Source organism: Narcine bancroftii, chromosome 8 (assembly GCF_036971445.1).
Source record: "Narcine bancroftii isolate sNarBan1 chromosome 8, sNarBan1.hap1, whole genome shotgun sequence".
NCBI lineage: Eukaryota > Metazoa > Chordata > Chondrichthyes > Torpediniformes > Narcinidae > Narcine > Narcine bancroftii.
Window position 1 is genome coordinate 161,346,117 of NC_091476.1, and position 22,174 is coordinate 161,368,290.

Sequence of the window (22,174 nt, forward strand, 5' to 3'; positions counted from 1 at the left end):
TATCCTCTGTTTCTCAGCCTCTTTTTGTTTTTCAGCCTCATATTGTCTCTGCTACAAAATTCCATTTCTCTCTTTCCTCTTCCACCCTCAATTCTCCAATTCCACTTGCAACTCAACAGAACTATCCTCTGGAAAATTATCTAAGTCTTTCTCAACAAATTTTTCCTCACCAAATAATATTAAACTATAATTCTCTGTATTTGTATTTTCCTCAACCAATGCTCAACTTTCTAAGCTTTAATGCCTTAGAAATAACCATCAGTTCCTCTTTTCTCTTGCTCTGCAGGTGATGGTTGTAACAAAAATGAATCAACATTCATTGCTGCTATTTTTCCACATACAAGTTTTAAATTAACTTGGAAAAAAACCAGTTAACTAATAAATCACAAAAACTCAAATTTTCAATCTGAAAGGACGATCCCCATAAAAAGTTACAAGCCCAGAGGACCCCAAAACCCAGCAGCAATAGATATTCATCAAAACAAATGGTTACTTAAACAAAAGTTATTTTTAATTATCTTTCAACATGAAAGCAGAATCACACTTTAACTTATCACTATTGACTTAGCTAACCTAACTTAATCCCCTTCTAATTCTAAGCGCACGTGTATGTAATGTGTGTGTAAGTTCAGAAAAGTTCTTTGGTTCACAGTCCAATCTCACTTCTTATTCCTCCAAGTTCACTAGTTGCAGGCAATTCTTATACTGTGCACAGAATTTAACATTTATAAAGTTCACCAGACTTTGATGCTTGAAAGGTAAATGGTTACTGCTCAGGAAAGTTCTTGTTGGTTTTCAGAGAGAGATTTGTTGTACGCTGCACACCCAGCCACTTTTTTTGATTAGATGGATCTGCTCAGAAAATAATTTGTTACATAAACTTGGCAGCATGATCAAGCATTTTACATTCTAGGCCAAAAACTCTGTTTTTGGTACATTGAGCAGGAACAAACTAATGCTTTTTGGTCCGAGGAGTTTGTTGAATCAATAAATTATCAGTAAGTCTCTAAAGTTTTTGAACTAATTACAACTCTACTATGAAATGCTATAAGATAGTTTTTGCATCTAATATTTGTCTTATTTGCCTGTTTGCTCTTGGTAAGTTATTTATTTTATTGTGGGGGGCATGGCTAGGCAAAGGGCTTAGATGTGTTTTGATCAAGCTCTCTGTGAAGAGTATCAAAAAAACAGTTAAAATTTAAAAAAGTTCACTAAAAAGTGGACAAAGCAAGTATTAAGAATCCAAGGCAGTTGAGAACAAAAAATGGAGGTTTCTACTCACTTAGGAACATTGAGCAAAAGCCAGAAAAGGAGCGGTGCAAGAATGGCCTCAGGACCCACAGACCCAGCCAAGCTGGAGAGTTGGGACAAAAACTAAATATGATCCTGGAGAAAATGAAAAACTTGAACAAGTGATTTGTTGGCATTGAAAAAGTAATGAGGGATATGACTGAAAGGATGACTGAAATTAAAGAAATTGTTGATCATTGAAGACTTAATGGAAAGAATGACCCAAGCAGAAACAGACTTAGTAAAAACACAAGATAAGCTAAAAGCTTTGGAGAAAGATGCAAAGCAATGGGAGCCTGACAAAAAAAGGTCTGCTGACAAGATTGACCATATGGAGAATTTTAGCAGATGAAATAATGTCCAAATTATTGGACTGAAAGAAGGAATCGAGGGTAGAGATCCGGTGAACATCTTTGAAACATGGATCCTGCAAGTGCTGAGAGAAGACAAATTCTTAAAAGGTCTCACCAAACCCTCAGACCAAAGAGAGCTGACGATCAGTGACCACAACCAGTACTGGTAAGACTTTTGCTTTATTGGGAACGGGAGAAAATTCTGGGAGCAGCATATGAATATTCTAAGCAAAATAATGGTCCACCTGAGATTGGCCATAAAAAAAATGCTGTTTTTCCAAGATTTTAGTCCTACTTTGATGAAGCAAAGGAAGGAGTTTGATAATGTAAAAAGACAACTGCGTTCCAGAAATTTGAAATATTCGATTATTTACCCAGTGACTATGAGGGTTAAAGTAGCAGAAGGCTAAGGATGAAAAAGAGGAAGACTGTAAGAGTGTTTGCAATAGGACTAAGTAAAAGTTGTATTTAAAAAAAAAACTTGTATTTATTGTTGAAAAGTAAATCTTATTGAAATGTTCATGGAGAACTCAGAAAAGAGAGAAAACTTGGGGTAAGTAGTAGCAAGGTGGAGACTCTCTAAGGGGAGAATGCCACCAGGAGAGGAGTATCTATAAAAGATATCTCTAAAGGGAGGGGTTCTTCTTACTTGAGAGATTCTGGGGGCTTTTTTCGTGGGGTTTCTTGTTTATGACATTGTCAGGTCAGGGACATTGTATGTGTTTTTTTAAAGGGGAATATCACTATTATTTAAACAATCAAAAAGGTTTTATTGTTAAACAAAATTTGTTTAAAAAGTCAATATGGATAGAATGTTAAAATTTATTAGTCTTAATGATAATGGGATGTTGAAAAGGAGGTGGGTCTTGGCACATCTCCTAAATCGGAACGTTAAATTAAAAAGAGGACGGTAGAACAGGTAATATCGTTTTCATTTGCCTTAAAAGCAAGAGGATTACTGATTCTGTGACAGATTTATAGAGATGTTTTTGGGAGATTAATTGGGGCAGGTTTTTTAGTGTAGGTCACATACAAACACTTTAAAACAGATCATATTTAAAATACTGGAGCTCTGCTCATGCGAGACAGTCTGGCACAAAAAGCCTTTGTAAAAGCTTTGGAGAGCACCCAAGAGACTTCACTAATGGATTGTTGTTTACAAAAAGGCAACAGATGAAAGAACTCGTCGGAGCCGCAGGCTGTCTGGTGTGGAACTTGCTTTTCTAAAAGGGTCATGTTGTTTTTCAAGCAGAGAGAGAAAAACAGGCTTTCTCTCTGAAAGAGAGAGAGAATTCAATTCTGCAGTTTCACAGTCAGCAGCAAAAGCTGGGTCTGGAACAGGACAAGCTAGAAAGCTTGTGGAAAACCCCATTTGAAAGATGGGTTGTGAGTGTTTAGTACAGCCTGGTCAAAGCCCTTGTGGTTCATACAAGAGGAGAGTACTGGCTACTTAATGTTTCACTTGAAATAAGAAAAACAAAAAGGAACTCTGGTGACCTGAAAGAAAGAGGTTGTCATCTGGAAAACCTTGATGGGGCAAGTTTCTTCAGCAAGACACTGAAGTGCTGTTACAAGGCATCAGTTGTGGGTGTCCACCGAGCAACAAATCTCTCTCTGAAAACCGACAAGAACCTTCCTGACTGATAACCATTTAGATTTCTAGCAATAAAGCCTGGTGAACTTCATAAATGTTAAATTCTGTGCATAGTATAAGAATTTCCTGCAACCAGTAAACTTGGAGGAAGGAGAAGTGAGATTGGCCTGTGAATCAAAGAACTATGCCAAACTTATACACACATTATATACATGTGCACTTAGAATTAGAAGGGGGTTAAATTAGGTTAGTTAAGTTAATAGTGATAAGATAAAGTTTGATCCTGTTTTCATGTTTAAAGATAATTAAAAGCAACTTTTGTTTAAGTAACCATTTGTCTTGATGAATATCTATTGCTGCTGGGTTTTGGTGTTCTCTGGGCTTGTAACAATTCTAATTAACAAAAATATACCAATAATAATAGAAGGGACACTGACTAATCAAGCTGGAAGATTTGTAATGGCACATTGTAAAATTTATACAGAATTATGGATGTTTATGAATATCTATGCACCAAATTATGATGATGAAGCCTCTATTAAAGATATCTTTTTTAAAATAGCAGAGGGAATACAAAATATATTGGTCGGAGGAGACTTCATTTTCAGGCTAGATCCAATACTGGATAAATCAGCTAGAACAGTAACAAAGACAAAAGCTGCAAAAACGACACTATCATTTATGAAGGATTTAGATTTGATTGGAATGTAGGCAGCTTAACCCCATAGAAAGAGACTACTCATTCTACTCAAGGGTACATAATTCACATACAAGGTTTGATTTATTTTTAATGTCTGCCCACTTAAAAAGTAGAGTGGTGTAAGGTAAAACATCATGACATGGGAATGTGTAGGGAGTTACCCTGTACAGGGCAGTAACAAGAAGGGGAGGTGTCCTTGTACTCCTGTTAGGTAAAACATCATGAGATGGGAATGTACAGGGCTGTAACAAGATGTAAATGCATCCTTGTACTTACAAGATAAGAGAGACATTGATGGATTGAGAGGCAGGAAGCTAGCAGGGAAAGGATAGCAACAGTTTTAGTCATTGGACAAGTAATGATATGATGATGTTCTAAGCACATATCCAAGGGTATAAAAAATCACCATTTTGCTGATAACGGCAGAATGCATTCTCCGACTAACTTTGTTAGTCGCAAGTGTTACAATCCGGTAATAAAGAACAAAGAACCCTGATTTCGACTCAGCCTGGTGTTTGTCTCACTCATTCATGAACAAAGCAGACCTAACAGTGGTAAAAACAGAATATTTAGTGAGACTTCTATCAGATCATTTGCAAATAACTTTAACTATTGCAATAATGGAAAAATAAGAAAGTGTAACTAAATGGCATCTCAATGCCACACTGTTGAAAAGGAAGGACTTTTGTGAGTTTATTAAGAGACAGATATAACTATTCTGTGAAACAAATCTTTTTTTAAAACTGATAAATAGCTTTTTAATGAGATACGCTTAAGGTTATCTAAGAGTACAAGTTATTTCTTAGACAAAAAAATCATAAGAGAGAATATGCTACAGAGCTGGATGGTCTAGAGAAAGATATAATGAAATTGGAAAAAGAATATCAGAGAACATGGTCACAAAAAACATATAGACGTTTGGAGAATAAAAAATTGAAATATAACACATAGAATGGAAAAAATGTATTAAAAACCAAACAAAAATATTATGAATGAGGAGAATGGGCACATAAAGTTTTATCTTGGCAGTTAAAGGCAGAGGAGTCATCTGGAATGAGAAATGCAATAAAAACAGAAGCTGATATTGTAACATATAATCATAAAGAAATAAATAATATTTTTGGACAATATTATATGAAACTATATAAATTAGAATTATTAGGAGATAAAAATTAGATGGATGAATTTTTAACAAATATGGAACTTCCATAATTAGAAGATGGAGAACTAATTGATTTAGATGCCCCTTTCACTCGATAAGAAATCAAGAAAGCCTTGGGTGCTTTACAAGTTAAATCTCTGGGGGAGGATGGGTTTCTTCCCGAGTTCTACAGGCAATTTAAAGATTTAAAATTCCCTCTTATGATGGATGTATTGGACCAGGCGGTGGAGACCCAGACCCCCCCTCAGAATCTTTCTTAACTGCTTAAACTTCATCATATAGACCTATATCACTCCTTATTGTTGATTTTTAAATATTGGCAAAGGCATTAGGTAATAGACTGGGACAATATCTACCAAAATTAATACAATCAGATCAGGTGGGATTTGTCAAAGAAAGACATTATAGTTCATATGACAAAATCAAAGTTGAATCCAAGTATAACCATCTCCCTAGATGCAAGAAAAGCATTTGATCGATTAGAATGATCTTTCTTATTTAAAACAATGGAAAAATTTGGTATAGGCAGAAAATTTATAAACTGGATAAGAACTCTTTATCATAAACCACAAGCCAAAATTATAACTAACAATCAGATTTCAGCAGTTTTTCCCATGGGTAAGTGGTGTCCTCTGTCTTCGGCATTTTTTATCCGAGCTATTGAATCTCTGGTGGAGGTTATAAGGAGAGATCCAGATATTAATGGCTTCAAAGTTGGATAGGAAGAACATAAAATTAGTTTATTTGCTGATGATGTGCTATTGTATATATCTGTCCTGGCTGAATCCTTGATAGAATTACAAACAACTTTAGAAAAATTATGGAAGAATATCAGTTTATAAAATAAATATGGACCAAAAGTGAGATAATGCTATTGAAAAATTTTGATTATGAAAGATATAAAAAAGATAGTAAATTTAAATGCAAGATAGATGGAATCAAATATTTTGAAATAATCACAGATAATAATTTACTGAACTTGTATAAATTTAACTACACTCCTCTTTTAGAAAAAATAGAGGAAGATTTACAGAAATGGAAAAACCTGTCTATTACTATAATGGGAAGGGTAAATTGTATTAAAATGAAGATGATGCCAGGATTACAGTATCTTTTTCAATCATTGCCTATTGCACTACATAAAAATTTCTTTACATTTTTGAATAATTACATAAGATAATTCCTATGGAATAACAAAGTGCAAAGAATTTAATTGGTAAAGCTAACATGGGATTAAAAATTGGGCAGACTTAGACTTCTGGACTTTAAAAAATACTATTGATCAACACAAGAAAGATTTTTATCATTCTTTTTTGAAGAAGACAGCCCCTCTTCTTGAATCCGAATGAAATTGATTTCAATAGAAGAAGAAACAATTAAGAATTTTATTTATAAGTGGATTGTTAAGTTAATAACAAAAAAAAGGATAACCCTATATTAATACATATGATTATAAAATGGAAAATAATAAATGAGTGTATTGAGGAAAAAAACATCAAGAACACCATTATGAAAGAATGTACTGCTGCCTATGAATCTGGGCAACAAAATACTGAATTCATGGTATGACAAGGGAATAAGATATGTTGATGATTGTTATATGGAGGGATTTCTTGTGTCTTTTGAACAGTTAAGAAATAAATATGGAATTGCTAATAGGACTTTCTTTTCTCCAGCTAAGATTGTTCCTAAGAAAAAGAAGAGGGCCAAGTTTGGTTCCACCTGAAATTAGTGGAATGGGATGAATGATTTACCTAGGGAATACACCTACATTTATAACTAAGATGCACTATGCTTTCCAGAATGAAAGTGCAATATCAGGTTTACAGATTGAGAGAGAGAGAGAGAGAGAGATGGGTGTCGGATCTAGGTATTGCAATAATGGAAAGATGTTGGTCTGATTTGTATTTGGATAGCCTGACATCAATTATAAATGCAAAATATAACCATATAACTGTTTATGGTGCGGAAACAGGCCATGTCGGCCCTTCGAGTCCGCATCAGTTCACTAGAACAACTCCACTAGCTCAACCATCCCGCTCTCCATCCATAACCCTCCAACCCCCTCACCTCCATATACACATCCAACCTTCTCTTAAATGACAGAAAAGGACCCTGCTGCAACTATCTCCTTTGGAAGATCATTGATAATGTTGACCTCTATTTTTAAATCTACACCAACCATACCTTACAGCATAACCCCCTTTTGTCCTTGCAACTATGTGACTGTCTGAGATGGATTAGTGCAATATAATTTTTTTACAGGAATTATATCTCACACCACAGAAGTTGCATAAATCAAAATCTGAAATAGTGGGATAGAAACATGGGATAGAAATAGGAACTTTTTACACGCTAAGTGGTCGTATGTGAAGGTGAAGCCTTTCTAGCAGGATATTGCTGAAATATTAAGGATAACAGAGGTGGCCTTCTCTGGTGACCCAGAGCTTTATCTTTTGAGCAACTTCATTAAAATAAGTAATAAGCTAATTAAATTACAAATTTAATTTGTTAAAATAGCTTTAGCAGTGGCTAAGAAATGTATTGCAATTACTTAGAAATCAGACTTCCCCTCTACATATAGCACGATGGACTGCTGAGATGAATAGTTGCATACCTCTGGGAAAAAAAAAATTACATATATCTTAAACAAATATGACATATTTATTAAGATATGGCAGCCATATTTGGATCATATAGGGGCCCAATTGTAATTATAAATACAATAAAATGGATAATAATAATTGCTGCTATAGTATAAATGCAAGAGACTTACCCAAATAGAATTTATGGTCAACATAAAAGTGAGCCCTAATGGTGTGTGGATTTATAATGTGAAAGTGGGGTTTTTTTTTTGTAAAGAATATATTAAATAAAATATTTTTTAAAAATTTACTCTTTTTTATTATGATTATATTTTGTAACCATAGATCAAAAATCCAGATACTTTTGCAGATTTTAAAAAAAGTTAGACATACTGCACGGTAACAGGCCCTTTCAGTCCATGAACCTGTGCTGCTCAATTACACCAAATTGATCTACAACCCCCGATACGTTTTTGAAGGGTGGGAGGAAACTGGAGCACCCAGAGGAAACCCACAAGGACTCAGGGAGAACTCTTTACGGAGAGCACAGGATTTAACCTGTGGTCCCAATCACTGGTGCTTTAATAGCATTCCTTTAACTGCTACGATAACCTTGCCGTCCCTCTACACTAACCGTGCTGCCCCTTTGATAGAGGAAAATTTGAATAAAATTGCTCTTCTGTTATTTTTGTTTTCTTGTGAGTAGTTTCCTCTTATTAACAGTTCAGCTGCGTTCAGAAAATTGGTGTTAAGGGAATACCAGTATTTAAGAACATAGTTCCTGTTTCATTGACTTGACAAGTTTGTTGCCTTTTCTATTTGTGGTTTGTGTTATGTATTTGTGAAATATGTGTGTTGTTGGCAGATTTAAACACGATATATTACCACTCAATGAGCTTTTTTTATTTTTCTATTGTGACAGATTATGTTATATTTTATATAGATATGTTTTTGGAAGATAGATTGTGGGGTTTTAGTTAGGTCACAAAAAGATACAAACACTTCAAAACAGATCTCATTTTATAATGCAAGAGTTATGCATAAAATGGTGCCTACAAGTCTGCAAAGACAATAAATTCCTGTGCTAGAGGGTGGAAATGGAGGGCCCATCTCAGGAAACTGATAATTGATTTGAGAGTCACCAAGCTGTTTCGGTGGAGTGTGCTGTTTCAGGAAGGTATGTGGTTTTGCAAGCAGAGAGAGTCAAACAGTGACAGAGAGAGAGAGAGAGAGAGAGTGACTGCTGGTTTTCTGCAGTGGCTTTTGGAAGCTGGTTTAAAACCTCATTTTGGAGACGAGTTGTGTGTTCTGAGTTCAGCCTGTTCAAAGCCCTTGTGGAGATGGCTGACTGTATAATGTTTCGCCTGAGATGAGGGAAATAGAAAAGGAACTCTGTGGTGACCTGAAAGAAAGAGGTAATCATCTGGAAAACCCTGATGAAGGGCACGTTTCTGTGGCAAGACACTGAAGTGGCTGATCAGAAGGAATCAGTTTGTGTGTGTCCAATGAGCAACAAATCTCTCTCTGAACACCAACAAGAACCTTCCTGAGTGCTAACTAATTACCTTTCAAACATCAATCATAAATGTTAAATTCTGTGCACAGTATAAGAATTGCCTGATACCAGTAAACTTGGGAGGAGTGAAATTGAACTGTGAATCCAAGAACTTTTCTGAACTTATACACCCATTACATGTGGGTTTTGAATTGGGAGCGGGTTAAGTTAGTTTAATAGTAATAAGTTAAAGTGTGATCCTGTTTTTATGTTTGAAGAAATTTAAAAGTAACTTTTGTTTAAGTAGCCATTTGCCTTGGAGAATTTTTATTGCTGCTTGGTTTTGGGGTCCTCTGCACCCTTAACACTATGTTAAAATATTTTGATTAAGCAAACCAAATGCAAAATATCCAAGATTCAATATTGAACAAAGAGAAATTGGAAAGACTCAACCAGTCAGGTGGCATCTATGGTTAGAAATGATTAGTCAATGTTAAAGGGTCCCAACTCGAAATGTTGATGAACATTTCTATCTATGGATCCTTCCTGACTTACTGAGTCCCTCCAATTTCACTTTGTGCATTGAAGATTCTAGCATCTGGGGGGGGGGGAATGTCCCGTGATGCAGTAGAGTTAGGGAGTGGAAATTTGATTCTCCTGGGAATTAATTAAAAAAGTGCTAAAGAAGTAAAGTACTTTTAACCAAAACTGTTAAAAAGCTGCTTTTTAATTACAATCATCTAAGATGTCGCGTAAAAGAGGAAAGAACATTGCTGGCCCGTTGGGAACACAAACAGAACATTAACAAGACAAAGAAATAAGGCCTACCATCTCGATGGATCCGGGAGTTGGGGTAAGAGCTCATCCCTGGATGAGACAGGCCCCTATGGGGGCTGTCCAATGCCCCACAGCACCATCACAGCCACTTCTTTGGGGTGATGGTGTCGAAGAAGAAGGCGCCGAACTGCACACGCGCGGGAAGACGTGCATGTACAAATCAGAAAAATTCCAAGATGTTGCTGGAGCCAACAGCGTTTTTGCTCGCCCTAATAAATATCAACTTTTAGAACAAGAAGATATTTATCTATCAGAATCACAGGCCAGCAATCAAGAAGAGGAAATAAGTTTCCATAGATAAGGGTAGGAAACTTAAAATGTTACAAGAAGAAGACTGCACAAATGGAAGGCTATTAAAAGAACTGAGAGCAGACGTGAAAAATTCAAATAAACATGAAGAAATACTTTGCTATTGTACATAAAATGTTCACTCCCCCCCCCCCCCCATAAAAATTGGACAATGTTAAAGAGTTAAAACTGTATAAATGGAAAATGAGACAGATTGAAAGGAAGCAACTTTGGGGAAAAGTTGGTTTATTAGAAAACTTTAGTAGAAGAAATAATAATAAAATTGTTGATCTTAAAGAAGTTGAAGAACGTGACGATCTGATAAGATTTTTTCAACGATGGATTCCAGAGGTCTTGGGACCAGATAAATTTGAAAATGCTATTGAAATTGAAAAGGCACATAGAGCGTTGAGACTTTGCCCTCTACCATGTCTTCGTTATCAAGACTAGCAGCACAAGGAGCTAAAGAAAGGCACTGGAATTTAATGGAATCAAGATATTTTTCTATCCTGATGTGTGTGGAATTGGAAGAGAAGAAAATAATTTAATATGGTGAAACATGCCTTATGGCAAAAAGGTTACAGATTTGTTCTGTGCCATCTTGCCACTTTGAAAATTTTCTTGCAAGGAGAACAGAACAAGTTCTTCACAGATCTTGTCTTTGCAGAGGAATTTGTGGAAACACTGCAAGATAATCAGTAAGAGGGAGTTTGAAAATGCTTTGATTATTAAAAAGTGGGTTTTTAATTTTCTGCAACTGCAAGATTGATATATGGTAAACATCCAGGTTTGTTGGGGGTGGGTGGGTAGAGGTGATATTGACTGACTACTATTGACTTGTGTATTTGTGGCATACACCACAAACCTGTAAACATTATTATTTAAGCAACATTAATTTTTTTTGTTATTTTCTTTTTTTAAATATTATAATTGTTAAAAACATAATTGATTATGTATAACTTTTTTAAAACTTGGATTCCTGAAGAGGACATCCCCTAACACGGTAGACAACAAATATCCAAATTTTCGAGGTGGTGCAAGGAGAGAAGTGAAGGGGAAATATTGCTAGATTTGGACTAAATTAAATATCAATGAGTAATATACTGAGCTTTCTAAGTTTAATGGGCTAAATGGATCTGTGAAGAAGAAAAGAATACTGACATTTTTAAAAAAAGAGAGTAAATATAGCTTTTTTCACAAGAGACTCATTTAATTGAAGCAGAATATCAGAAGTTAAAAAGAGACTGGGTGGGATATGTCACAGCCTCTTAATTTAATTCAAAAGCAAAGGGAGTGGGAATCTTGATAAAGAAGGCCCTTCCTGATAAAATACAGAATGTAGTGATTGATCCTGCAGGAAGATATGTTATGGTACATTGTCAAATTTTTTCAGAATTTTGGACCCTTATGAATATATATGCGCTGAATGTGGATGTTGAAAAATTTATACAAGAAACATTTCTTAATTTGGCAGGAGTACATCAGAATAATTTAATAGCTAAGGATTTTAATTTTTAGACCCAGTTTTGGATAGATTAACTAGAGTAATTAGGGCAAAGGCAGTGAAAGCCACCTTGACATTATTGAAAGACTTGAATTTAATAGACATATGGAGAGGAATCCACCCAAGAGAGAGAAATTACTCTTTTTATTCAAATAGATATGATTCTTATTCAAGGATAGATTTTTTTTTAATATCGGCTCATCTCCAAGATAGAATTAATCAAATTAATTATAATGCAAAAATTTTATTGCATCATTCACCTTTATCAATGACAGTTACAATGTTAGAGAAAGAAGAATCAATTTATAAATGGAGATTTAATTCAATCTTATTAAAACGGCCAGATTTTTGTGATTTATTTATTTTTTGTCAGAAGGAAAATTCAAATTTTTCTTTAGTCTATTTTGGTTAATAATAAATTTATTTTATGGGGTGAAATGAAAGCATATTTAAGAGGACAAATTATTAAAATTAAGAAGGATTACATGAGATAGACCAATTGGAGAAAGAGATAACATATTTAGAAAAAAAAACCTGCAAAGATAGACTTCCAAGGAAAACCGTAGAAGTCTTATTAATAATAACATATAGAATAGAGAAAGCAATAATGAGAACTAAGCAGATATGTAATGAGTTAGGTGAGAGGCCCATAAGGTCCTTGCTTGGTAGTTGAAAACAGAACAAGTTTCAAGAATGATTAAGGCAATTAAGTTGGAGTTGAATACGACTACCTATAAACCTCAAGAAATCAATGGAGCTTTTAAGCAATTTTATTCTAAGTTAAATAAATTGGAGTCACAGAGATACGATAGCAAAACAGAAGACTTTTTGTCACAAACTAAGGCTACCAAAGTTAATTTTACAAGATGAAGCAGAGCTGGATCCCCCTTCACCCCAGTGGAGGTGGGGGAAGCATTGAGTTCATTAAAAAGTAATAAATCTCCAGGAGAAGATTGTTTCCTGTCTGAATTTTATAAAGAATTTAGGGATTTGTTGATTCCTCCTTTTATGGAAGTGTAGACCTGGCGGTGATAACACACACTCTTCCAGAATCTTTTTCTACTGCAATAATAATGGTAATTTCCCCCCCCCAAAAAAGACAAATCATTTTAAGTCATCGTCATATAGATGTATTTCATTGTTAAATGTAGATTATAAGATGATTGCAAAAACTTTTGCTAATAGACTGACAAAATCTTTACCAAAGTTGATAAATATGGATAAGACAGGGTTTCTGAAAAAGAGACAATCTGTGGACAATGTAACTAGATTACTTAGCATAATACATTTGGTACCAAAGAGGGGAAATCTAAGTGTGACAGTGGCTTTAGATGCAGAAAAAGCATTTGATAGGTTAGAATGGGACTTTTTGTTGAATGTATTTGAAAGATTCAGGATGGGTCATGTATTTGCAAATTGGGATAGAGCATTATGTAATGAACCTACAGTTTAAGTTATAAAAAATGGGCAGGTTTCAGCACCATTTCAGTGAATTAGAACTAGAAGACAGGGATGTCCACTATCACCTGCTCTATTTATTTTAGTGATACTTGTGATAATTTGATCTGATCCTGATATTAAAGGATTTAAAGTTAATCAAAAGGAAAATAAAAAAAATAATTTATTTGCTAATGATGTTTTGATCTATTTTACAGAGCCAATAGGTTCATTATGTAAATTATACTTAATATTGGAGGAATATGGGAAAGTATAGGGTTATAAAATAAATTGGGATAAAAGTTAAATTATGCCCCTTACTATAGGGGATTATACTTAGTGCCAAAAAGATACCCAATTTAAATGGCCAATGAATGGAATAATATATTTAGGGATACGGGTAGATAATAAATTAAATCATTTGTATAAATTGAATTACCTTAAGAAAATTGGAGAAGATTTGAATAAGTGGATGATACTGTTAATAACATTGTTGGGTAGGGTTCATTGTGCTAAAATGAATATATTCCCTAGAGTACAATACCTATTTCAAACATTGCCAATAATATTACTACAAAAGTTTTTTCAAGAGTTAAATTAATATATAAGGAACTTTCTTTGGAAGGGTAAGATGTCGAGAGTTTCTTTAGATAAATTGACATGGAAGTTTGAGTTAGGAAGTTTACAATCACCAAATTTTAAAAACTATTATGAGACAGCTCATGAGATTTCTTCATTTATTTTTTGATGAAAAGCCTGCATGGATTAAGGTAGAAATTGATAAAATAGGAGAGAGAATATAAAAAAAACTTTATAAATGGGAATCAAAATTAATATCTGGGGAGAGGGAAGCACCTTTTTGAAACATTTAATTAATATTTGGAATAATGCAAATAATGAAATTTAAACAAGGGGGATTGTCCTGCCTAAAATGTCTTTGATACAAAACCAACTTAGTCCATTCTCAATGGATAATCAATTTTTAAACATTTGGTCTAGGAAAGGAATTAGATATATAGAAGATTGTTAGGAAAGAAGAAATTTAATGTCATTTGAACAATTAAAAATATAAATATGGGATAAAAAATAATACACTTTTTTGTTATTATCAATTAAGGGGTTATTTAAGAGATAAAATGGGTCCAACAATGTTATATCTGAAGTGTGGTGATGTGGAAATGCTGATTCACAATAAACATATAAAGACATTTATCTCAACTATGTACACTTTATTGCAGAAGGAGACTCCCAAACAGTGGATATGTAGGTCCAGACAGGGATGGGAGATGGATTTAAATATTAACATTGATGAACAAAATTGGTCAGAGTTAGATTGTAGTATGACAAACACTATAAATGTTAGATACAGATTTGCTTAATGTTATCAATTATATCTCACGCCACAGAAGTTAAATAGATTGAAATCAGATTTATCAGACCAGTGTTTTAGATGTGGCCAGGAGATGGGCACTTTTCCTTTTGGATAAATTTTGCATCTTTTTTAGATCAGGTTAAGGAATCAAATTCTCACAATTTGTTACTTTTATTAGGTAATATTGAAGGGATAAGACCAAAATTGAAGTTATCTATTTATCAAAAATAATTTGTAAAGATTGCATTAGCAGTAGCAAGAAAATGTATAGCAGTAACATGGAAATCGGACACCCATTTAGGTTTAGAGCGATGGAATGCAGAAATGCATAGCGATGTTCCTCTTGAGAAGATTACTTATAATCTGAGAAATAACTATGATGTATTTTTGAAAATTTTGTGCCTGTATTTACAAATTGTGGGAATTAATTTATAGATGTTTTCCCTAAACTTTGAAAACCTCGTTAACCTCCTTAAAAGTATTAAAAGATATAAATGGTCAGAGCTGTGTGGTGAGGGGTGTCCTCTGGCAACCAGGTTTCTATTCTTGTTTTCTTTCTTTTCTTTATTTCTCTTTTTCTATGCTTTTTCTTCTTTCTTTCTTGGGGTTTTGTTGAGGGGAAGGGGTTTGGGATTTTATACAATCATGTATAATGGACTCAATATTAATATTTGATTATTGTGTTTTACATGTATGGAAGAATTTTTAAATAATTAAAAAAAAATTCCAGCATCTGCAGTTTTTGTGTTTTTCTTGGGGATTCAATATTACTTGGTTCCTCTTTATTACTGTATATATCACAAAATTATATATTCTCAGTAGTTTGTTTAATTATTCATCCATAAGATTTTTCTATTTCAGCTATGTTCCTGAAACCACTGATGAAAGAATTGTAGATTTTCATTCTTTCATGGTGTGGATATTGTTGGCAAGGCCAGTGTTTGTATCTATTTGGCAGTGAGAGGACAGTAGTGGGTGGCCATTTTGTACCACTTCATGTCCACTAATGGACATGCTCTCAAAGTGGCAATAAGTATATATTGCAAGATTTGTAACATCTCATGGGACAAAAATTATGTTGTTAAGTCATAATGTACACTTCGTTTGGGACTTTGTGAGAGATCATATAAACATGTATTGCAGCTTTTGACCTTCTATGGGATTAGAAGTTGCAGTTTGGAGATGCTGTTTAACATGCCTTGATATGATGCTACAGTGCCCTTTGTGGATAGTGCACAATAGTGTGCCAGTAGAAGAGAGAATTAATACATAGGATGATAAATAGGGTGCCTGTGAAGCTTGCTGTTTTATCCTGAATGTTGAAGACATTCTAAAGTGTATAATCTGACTTGCAGCTTGTAAGTGGTTTTGGGTGTAACAAGGTACATATCTTGCTGCAAGTTTTCCAGCCTCTGACATGTTATAGTCAGATAAGCATGGCTGTTCTGTTGAAGTCTTTGGTCAGCTGGGATGTTAATGATGTGAAGCTGACAAATGTATTGCACTTAATGGAAAAGACGTTGGACTCTTGGTGGATTTTACTTGCCATTTATCAACACACACTTAAATATTCTCCTGTTCTTGCTGATGTGAATGCATTACATTAGCTGAACAGTTAAAAATAGAATTTAGTGCAACCATCTCAATTAATCCCACATGATGGAGAGAGCAACATTGATGAAGCAGCTGGTTGGGTCAAGGACACCTCCCCTGAGGAATTCCTCGATGGAGATCCTGAAGTTGAGTTAATTAACCTTTAATAACGATAGCCACCTTTCTTTAAGACATTTTTCTCCTCAATTCAGACTTTAATTTTGCTATATCTGCTTGAGCAACCCTCAGTCAAATATTAAAGGTAGCCACTCTTGCATCACCTCCAGGAAGTCCATTCTTTTAGCCTAGATGGTATACTGTGGAGCAAAGTTGATCCTTATGGGACTCTAATTGAGATATAGTGATAGTCCATTGTTGAGTGCAAGATGCTTGACCACATTCCGTAACCTTCCATCAATTGGCTGATATTTGAGAATAAGCTAATGGATTTTAAGTAGCCATATTACATTTGCCTTGCTTTTTGCTGATTTGATGAAGGGTCTTCAAATGTTAACTCTGTTGGTTTTTCCACAGATGTGATGTGCAGTGTTTTCAACATTTTCTGTTTTTGAGGCCGTATTAAAGCAGCTTAGCTAGAAATACAATAAGTTCTGGATACATCTTCAGTACAGCAACCAGAATGGATTTCCTTGCTGTGCTCTCTTACTGTTGAGAATGTATATTTTAATGGTCCTTCTCCATTCTGATGTTGTTTTATTCCCAGCTGTTTTTTTTTCATGACTAATTTGTTGAGCATTCATTGGTTCTGGAAATGTGCCAGAGGTTGCCAATTCAGTGATCCTTCTGTTTTCATGGTGCTGAATATCTCCTTTGCAATTCTTAAAAACAAATCCATACTCCACACAAACTGACTAATGAAGAGCGGACGGTTCTGCATGTTATTTACTGGTTAGCCTGTTATGATTTATTCCATTTTCCAATCACTTTGGCAAATTCTAGCAGGTTAGTAACCTGGATAGTTGTGCTCAACTTGACTTGCCCCGATGGTGTTGCATAATTCCTGTAAGTGATACTACACACATAAACAGCTGTAAATATGTAATTTCTTGTGTACTTAAAACTTTATGCTCCAGCACTGTCAATGTAAAATTGTTAAATGGTAAAACTCTGGTATCCATGTATTTTTTAACTTCACTTTCTCCTGCATTTTAGATGGAATGTGTTGATTCTTTGTGTGGATCCAGTTATTGAATATCAGGAGGCTTAGTGTTGGCTATTAGTTATTCAGTAATGGTTTACAATGGAAAAATGCCCCTTCTCTAGCAATTCTCTCTGTGCATAAATTAAGGTTGTGTTGTCTTACTCCCTTACTGATATGTGGCAACAATTTTTCTCTTTTACCTTGTTGGAATTTTTCATTGATTTGAAATCTATAAACTCTGTAAGGGAGTTGTCATCTCGAATATAATTGTCATATTGATTTTTATCTTTTGGCTGCCTAATAACATTTTGTCCACCCTGCTTGGTCTCCAATCCCAGATTTGTGGCATTAAAGAGGAATTTCTTTCCTCTCTACTTTGTCCTTCCCACAAGTCTGTGAGCACAGGATAAGTTGTGGACGTACCATTCCCATTCCCTTTTCTCTGTCATTCCCATTCCCTTTCCCAGTTATTTCCCTGATCAGGAACTATTTGTGAGCATCACATTTGTCCTCTCACTTTTGGATGTCTAATGGTTCTCGTGCAATGAATGGCCACAGTAAGGGCATGACATTTTTTTCTCTCTGATCTAAAATTGATGGATATAAATAGTGGATTCCCTTGATCAAAGCACATGCTTTGGCTGTCAAGAAAGTAAACTGAAGGGGATTTTCAGTTTCCCAAGTCTACTACGAAAGACCCTTTTAGATCTGAGTTCAGTCTGCATTTAATAGTTTGTTTTAAACCCTTGATGGACAAAAAATATCCATTGAGTGATTCGCATTCATACCCTCTTAGAGTAGGTCTATTTTTAGTGTTTATCAAAGTGTAAGAATTTGTAACAACATGCCATGTTTAAGACAACTTGAAATAACTATAGAGTCAATGAAATTTTATTACAAAATTTAGAAGTGGTTCTAATTTCTGTGAAAGTCAAAATTCTATTCCTGGCATCACAGCCCATTCCTGCTGTGTAAGGGAGAAGTTTTGAGGTCTTGACATTCCACATTTGACAAGCAAGACTGACCCTGCCAAATGGTATTAACAAGACATCATTTTACAGAGGATGGAATTAATTTAATCTTTCTGCAGACTGAGATTTTCATAAGTAGTTGCAATTTTCTTCTGTCAAAAAAATGGTGAAGAAACCATTTATTTGTATTTGGGCATTAAATGACATTGGTATCTGAGAAGAATTTCCTGAGATAGATCCTGAAATTAGGAAGTATTTAGTAAACAGGGTGTCAGCAAAATATAATTAAGTATCAGAAGCAAAAGAACAGGTTTATTCTCTGACTTTAAAAATTATAGTAAAACCCGGGTATACAGCATCTATGGAAATTGATAGACGCCAGATGCGTGGATTTTCCAGTTGTTTGAGACTCAATTTTACAATGCCTGACTAATACACCAGCATTCAGAATAAACAGTTTAAGAGAAAAAAAGACAATGCAAAATGTAAATAATTTGAAAAAAATCAATATTGTAGTCCTTAAATATTTTAAATTCACTGTAATCAAGTAATTCACATAACTTACAAAATTTAAATTCAAACTCTAATCACTGCTGTTGTAACAATGTTGTGCTATGCTAACCATGGCACCATCATATCTGTATACAGATAAAGCTTTACTAATATACTTAATAATATGCTAATAAAGATATAGATTCTTACTAAGCAGGGATAAGGAGATACTACAGGAGAGTCACCCTAACAGCGAATGGCATCAACTAGCTCTTCATCCTGGGTGACGCCATTTTATTAAAATACAGGTATAATTTTATTCAAACAGCTGCTACAAACAAAGAATGACCAAGACACTCCGCTGACTGAATATGTGCTCCCATTTTCACCAACCGTATAACAATTACAGCATGGAAATAGACCATCATGGCCCTTCTTGTCCATGTCAAAACACTGACCTGCATTCTGCCCATAATCCTCCATATCTTTTACATCCATATACCTATCCAAAGTTTTCTTAAAAGATGCCTGCCTCCACCACCTCCACCGGAAGCTCATTCCTCACAGGCACCACACTCTGAGTAAAGAAGCTTCCCTTGTGTTGCACCTAAAATTTTGCCCCCTAAATCTCAGCTCATGTCCAATTGCTTGAATCTCCCCTATATGTAAAAAAGTCTATTCACGTCTACTCTATCTATCCTCCTCAAAATTAACCTTTATAACTTAGGTGCTGAAACCTAGGAGTTATTCTGGTCAATCTTCTCTGTTCTCTTTCTATTTTGTTCACATCCTTCCAATAATTTTGTTACCAGAACTGAACACAATATTCCAAATTTGGCCTCACCAATACCTTGTACAATTGTAACATTACTTCCAAATTCTATGCTCTGATTTATAAAGGCCAGCATTCCAAAGGCCTTCTTCACTACTCTATCCACCTGAAATTCACACCTGAAGTTCCACTTTTAGGGAACTGTGTACCATTATTCCTAGATCTCTCTGTCCAGTTGCATTCTTTAACGCCCTACAATGTATGTCCTATTTTGATTAGTCCTACCAAATTGTAGCACCTCACACTTGTCAGCATTAAACTCCATTTGCCAACTTTCAGCCCACTCTTCTAACTTGCCCAAATCTCTCTTCAAGATTTGAAAACCTTTCTCACTAACCACAGCGCCACCTATCTTAGTATCATCTGCATACTTACTAATCCAATTTACCATCCCATTAGCCAGATCATTAATGTATACTACAAACCAACAATACACCCAGTACAGGGTGCACACCACTAGCCACCGGCCTCTTATCTGACAAACAGTTATCCACCACAACTCTCTGGCATCTCCCATCCAGCCACTGTTGAATCTATTTTACTATTTCCATATTAACACCTAACAGTTGAACCATCCTAACTAACCTTCCATGTGGGACCTTGTCAAAGGCCTTACTGAAGCCCATATAGACAATATCCACCACCTTACCCTTGTCAATTTTCCTGGTAACCTCTTCAAAAAATATTCAATAATATTTGTAAAACATGGCCTTCCATGCACAAATCCATGTTGACTGGTCCTAATCATACCATGTCTATCCAGATAATTATATATACCATCTCTAAAAACATTTTCCATTAGTTTGCCCACCACTTACGTCAAACTTACAGGCCAATAATTGCTTGGTTTACTCCTTGAACTCTTTTTACACAATGGAACAAGGTGTGCAATCCGCCAATCCTCTGGCACCATCCCCTACGCTAATGACATTTTAAATATTTAAGGTTCATGTGTTACTTCAGGGAATATTTACTTCTACAATTTTAAACTCTCATTTAAATTTTTATTTATTCTTATTTTAAAATTTAAATATTTATTTCCTCAATTTTTTTTTTGCCAGTTACTTGAGGTTGCCAATTGCTTGAATTCGAGATACCGGGGATTTTACTGAATATAGACAATTGATGAACTTGAATTAGATTTACTCTGAATTTTCTGTATTTCAATGATGACCAATTGCTTTCCTTTTCCTGGAGCAGAGGCAGCAACTCTATGTAATAGTAATCTAGCTAGTCTAAAACCTCTTTCTATTCCCCAAGATCTTCCAGATTTAACAGTTAATAAAACTGCTGATTGGGTTTATGGAGGAGCTGAAATAATAAATTAGGTTTCAATTCACCTAACTAGTGATCCAAATGTTTGGAATAACACTCAGGGTTAGCGTAGTATTTAGCGCCAGTGGACTGTGTTTGAATCCGGCACTGTCTGTAAGGAGTTTGTGGATTTTTCCCATGTCTGCATGAGTTTCCACCAGGTTCTTCACTTTTCTCCCACCCTCAAAACAATGTACAATGGTGGGGAGGGGAGTTGTAGTTTAATTGATGTATTGGGTGACATGGGGTCATGGGCTGGAAGGGCCTGTTGACATGCTCTATGTCTAAATTTTTAAAAATTGTACAAGGGTATGGATAGCATGGACAGTGAGTCCATTTATTTTGTGTTGTATAATTTTATGACTGTTTAATGTAATGGACTGGATCATCTGACCTGTTGTCATTGATATGAATTGACTGCCTGTATCTGGCTCCTGTTCTAGTCAGAAGGTGACGAGAGCAGTTTGGCATTTTCTGAGTCTGTTTTCTTCCACTTACCAGCAGAGCTGGTTCCTCACTCAGGCCTCTGGCTGAGTGAAAACCTTAGATTAATTAGGATCTCTATTTGGGGGAGGGAGAAAAAGAGGAGAAAATAAATTTTCTGACTGTTGTGGGGCTATATAATCATCTGTTTGAATTGCAAAAAGAGGTAGAGTAATTCTGGACAATGAATAGAAGACAGAAATTGGCACAAATATTTGAAAATACTTCATAGATTTTTTTTTCAAATTTATGTTTTTAATTTTGCCAAATGATTGACATGGAAATCCCAGAAATCTTTCTCAGGTATGCTCTTTTTGTGATGGGGATTGATATGAGACCATTCCCCATTTCTCTCAATAAATAGCCAAGGAATAGGCTTTTACTTCAACTCAAAACAAAAGGGATGCCATTTGTAGGCAAAAGACAATCAGTTGACTAATTTCTCTTCCTTCCCTGAATGTGAACATACTCAACAAGCAGTGGAATTTACAACAGGGCCCAACCTCCTGAATGCAATGGGTGTTCTGCAGGCACAAAATTAACTGCTTGGCAATTATTGCCAAGGTCACAACTAAGCATTGAGTTCCAGTTGGACAATCCATCCTGACAACAAACATACTTGTTTTAAAGATGTGGGCTAGATTCTTGCATTTTAAAATATACTGAGTAATTGTATTGTTTTAGATCAGTGGTTCTCAATCTGCCATAGG

General features: G+C 35.0%; 1 protein-coding gene across 8 annotated transcripts in view; it reads left to right on the plus strand.

The window, feature by feature from the left end:
* Window positions 1-22,174, plus strand: part of eloa (elongin A) — an 88,514-nt gene that overhangs the window by 13,218 nt on the left and 53,122 nt on the right. The window lies entirely within an intron of this gene.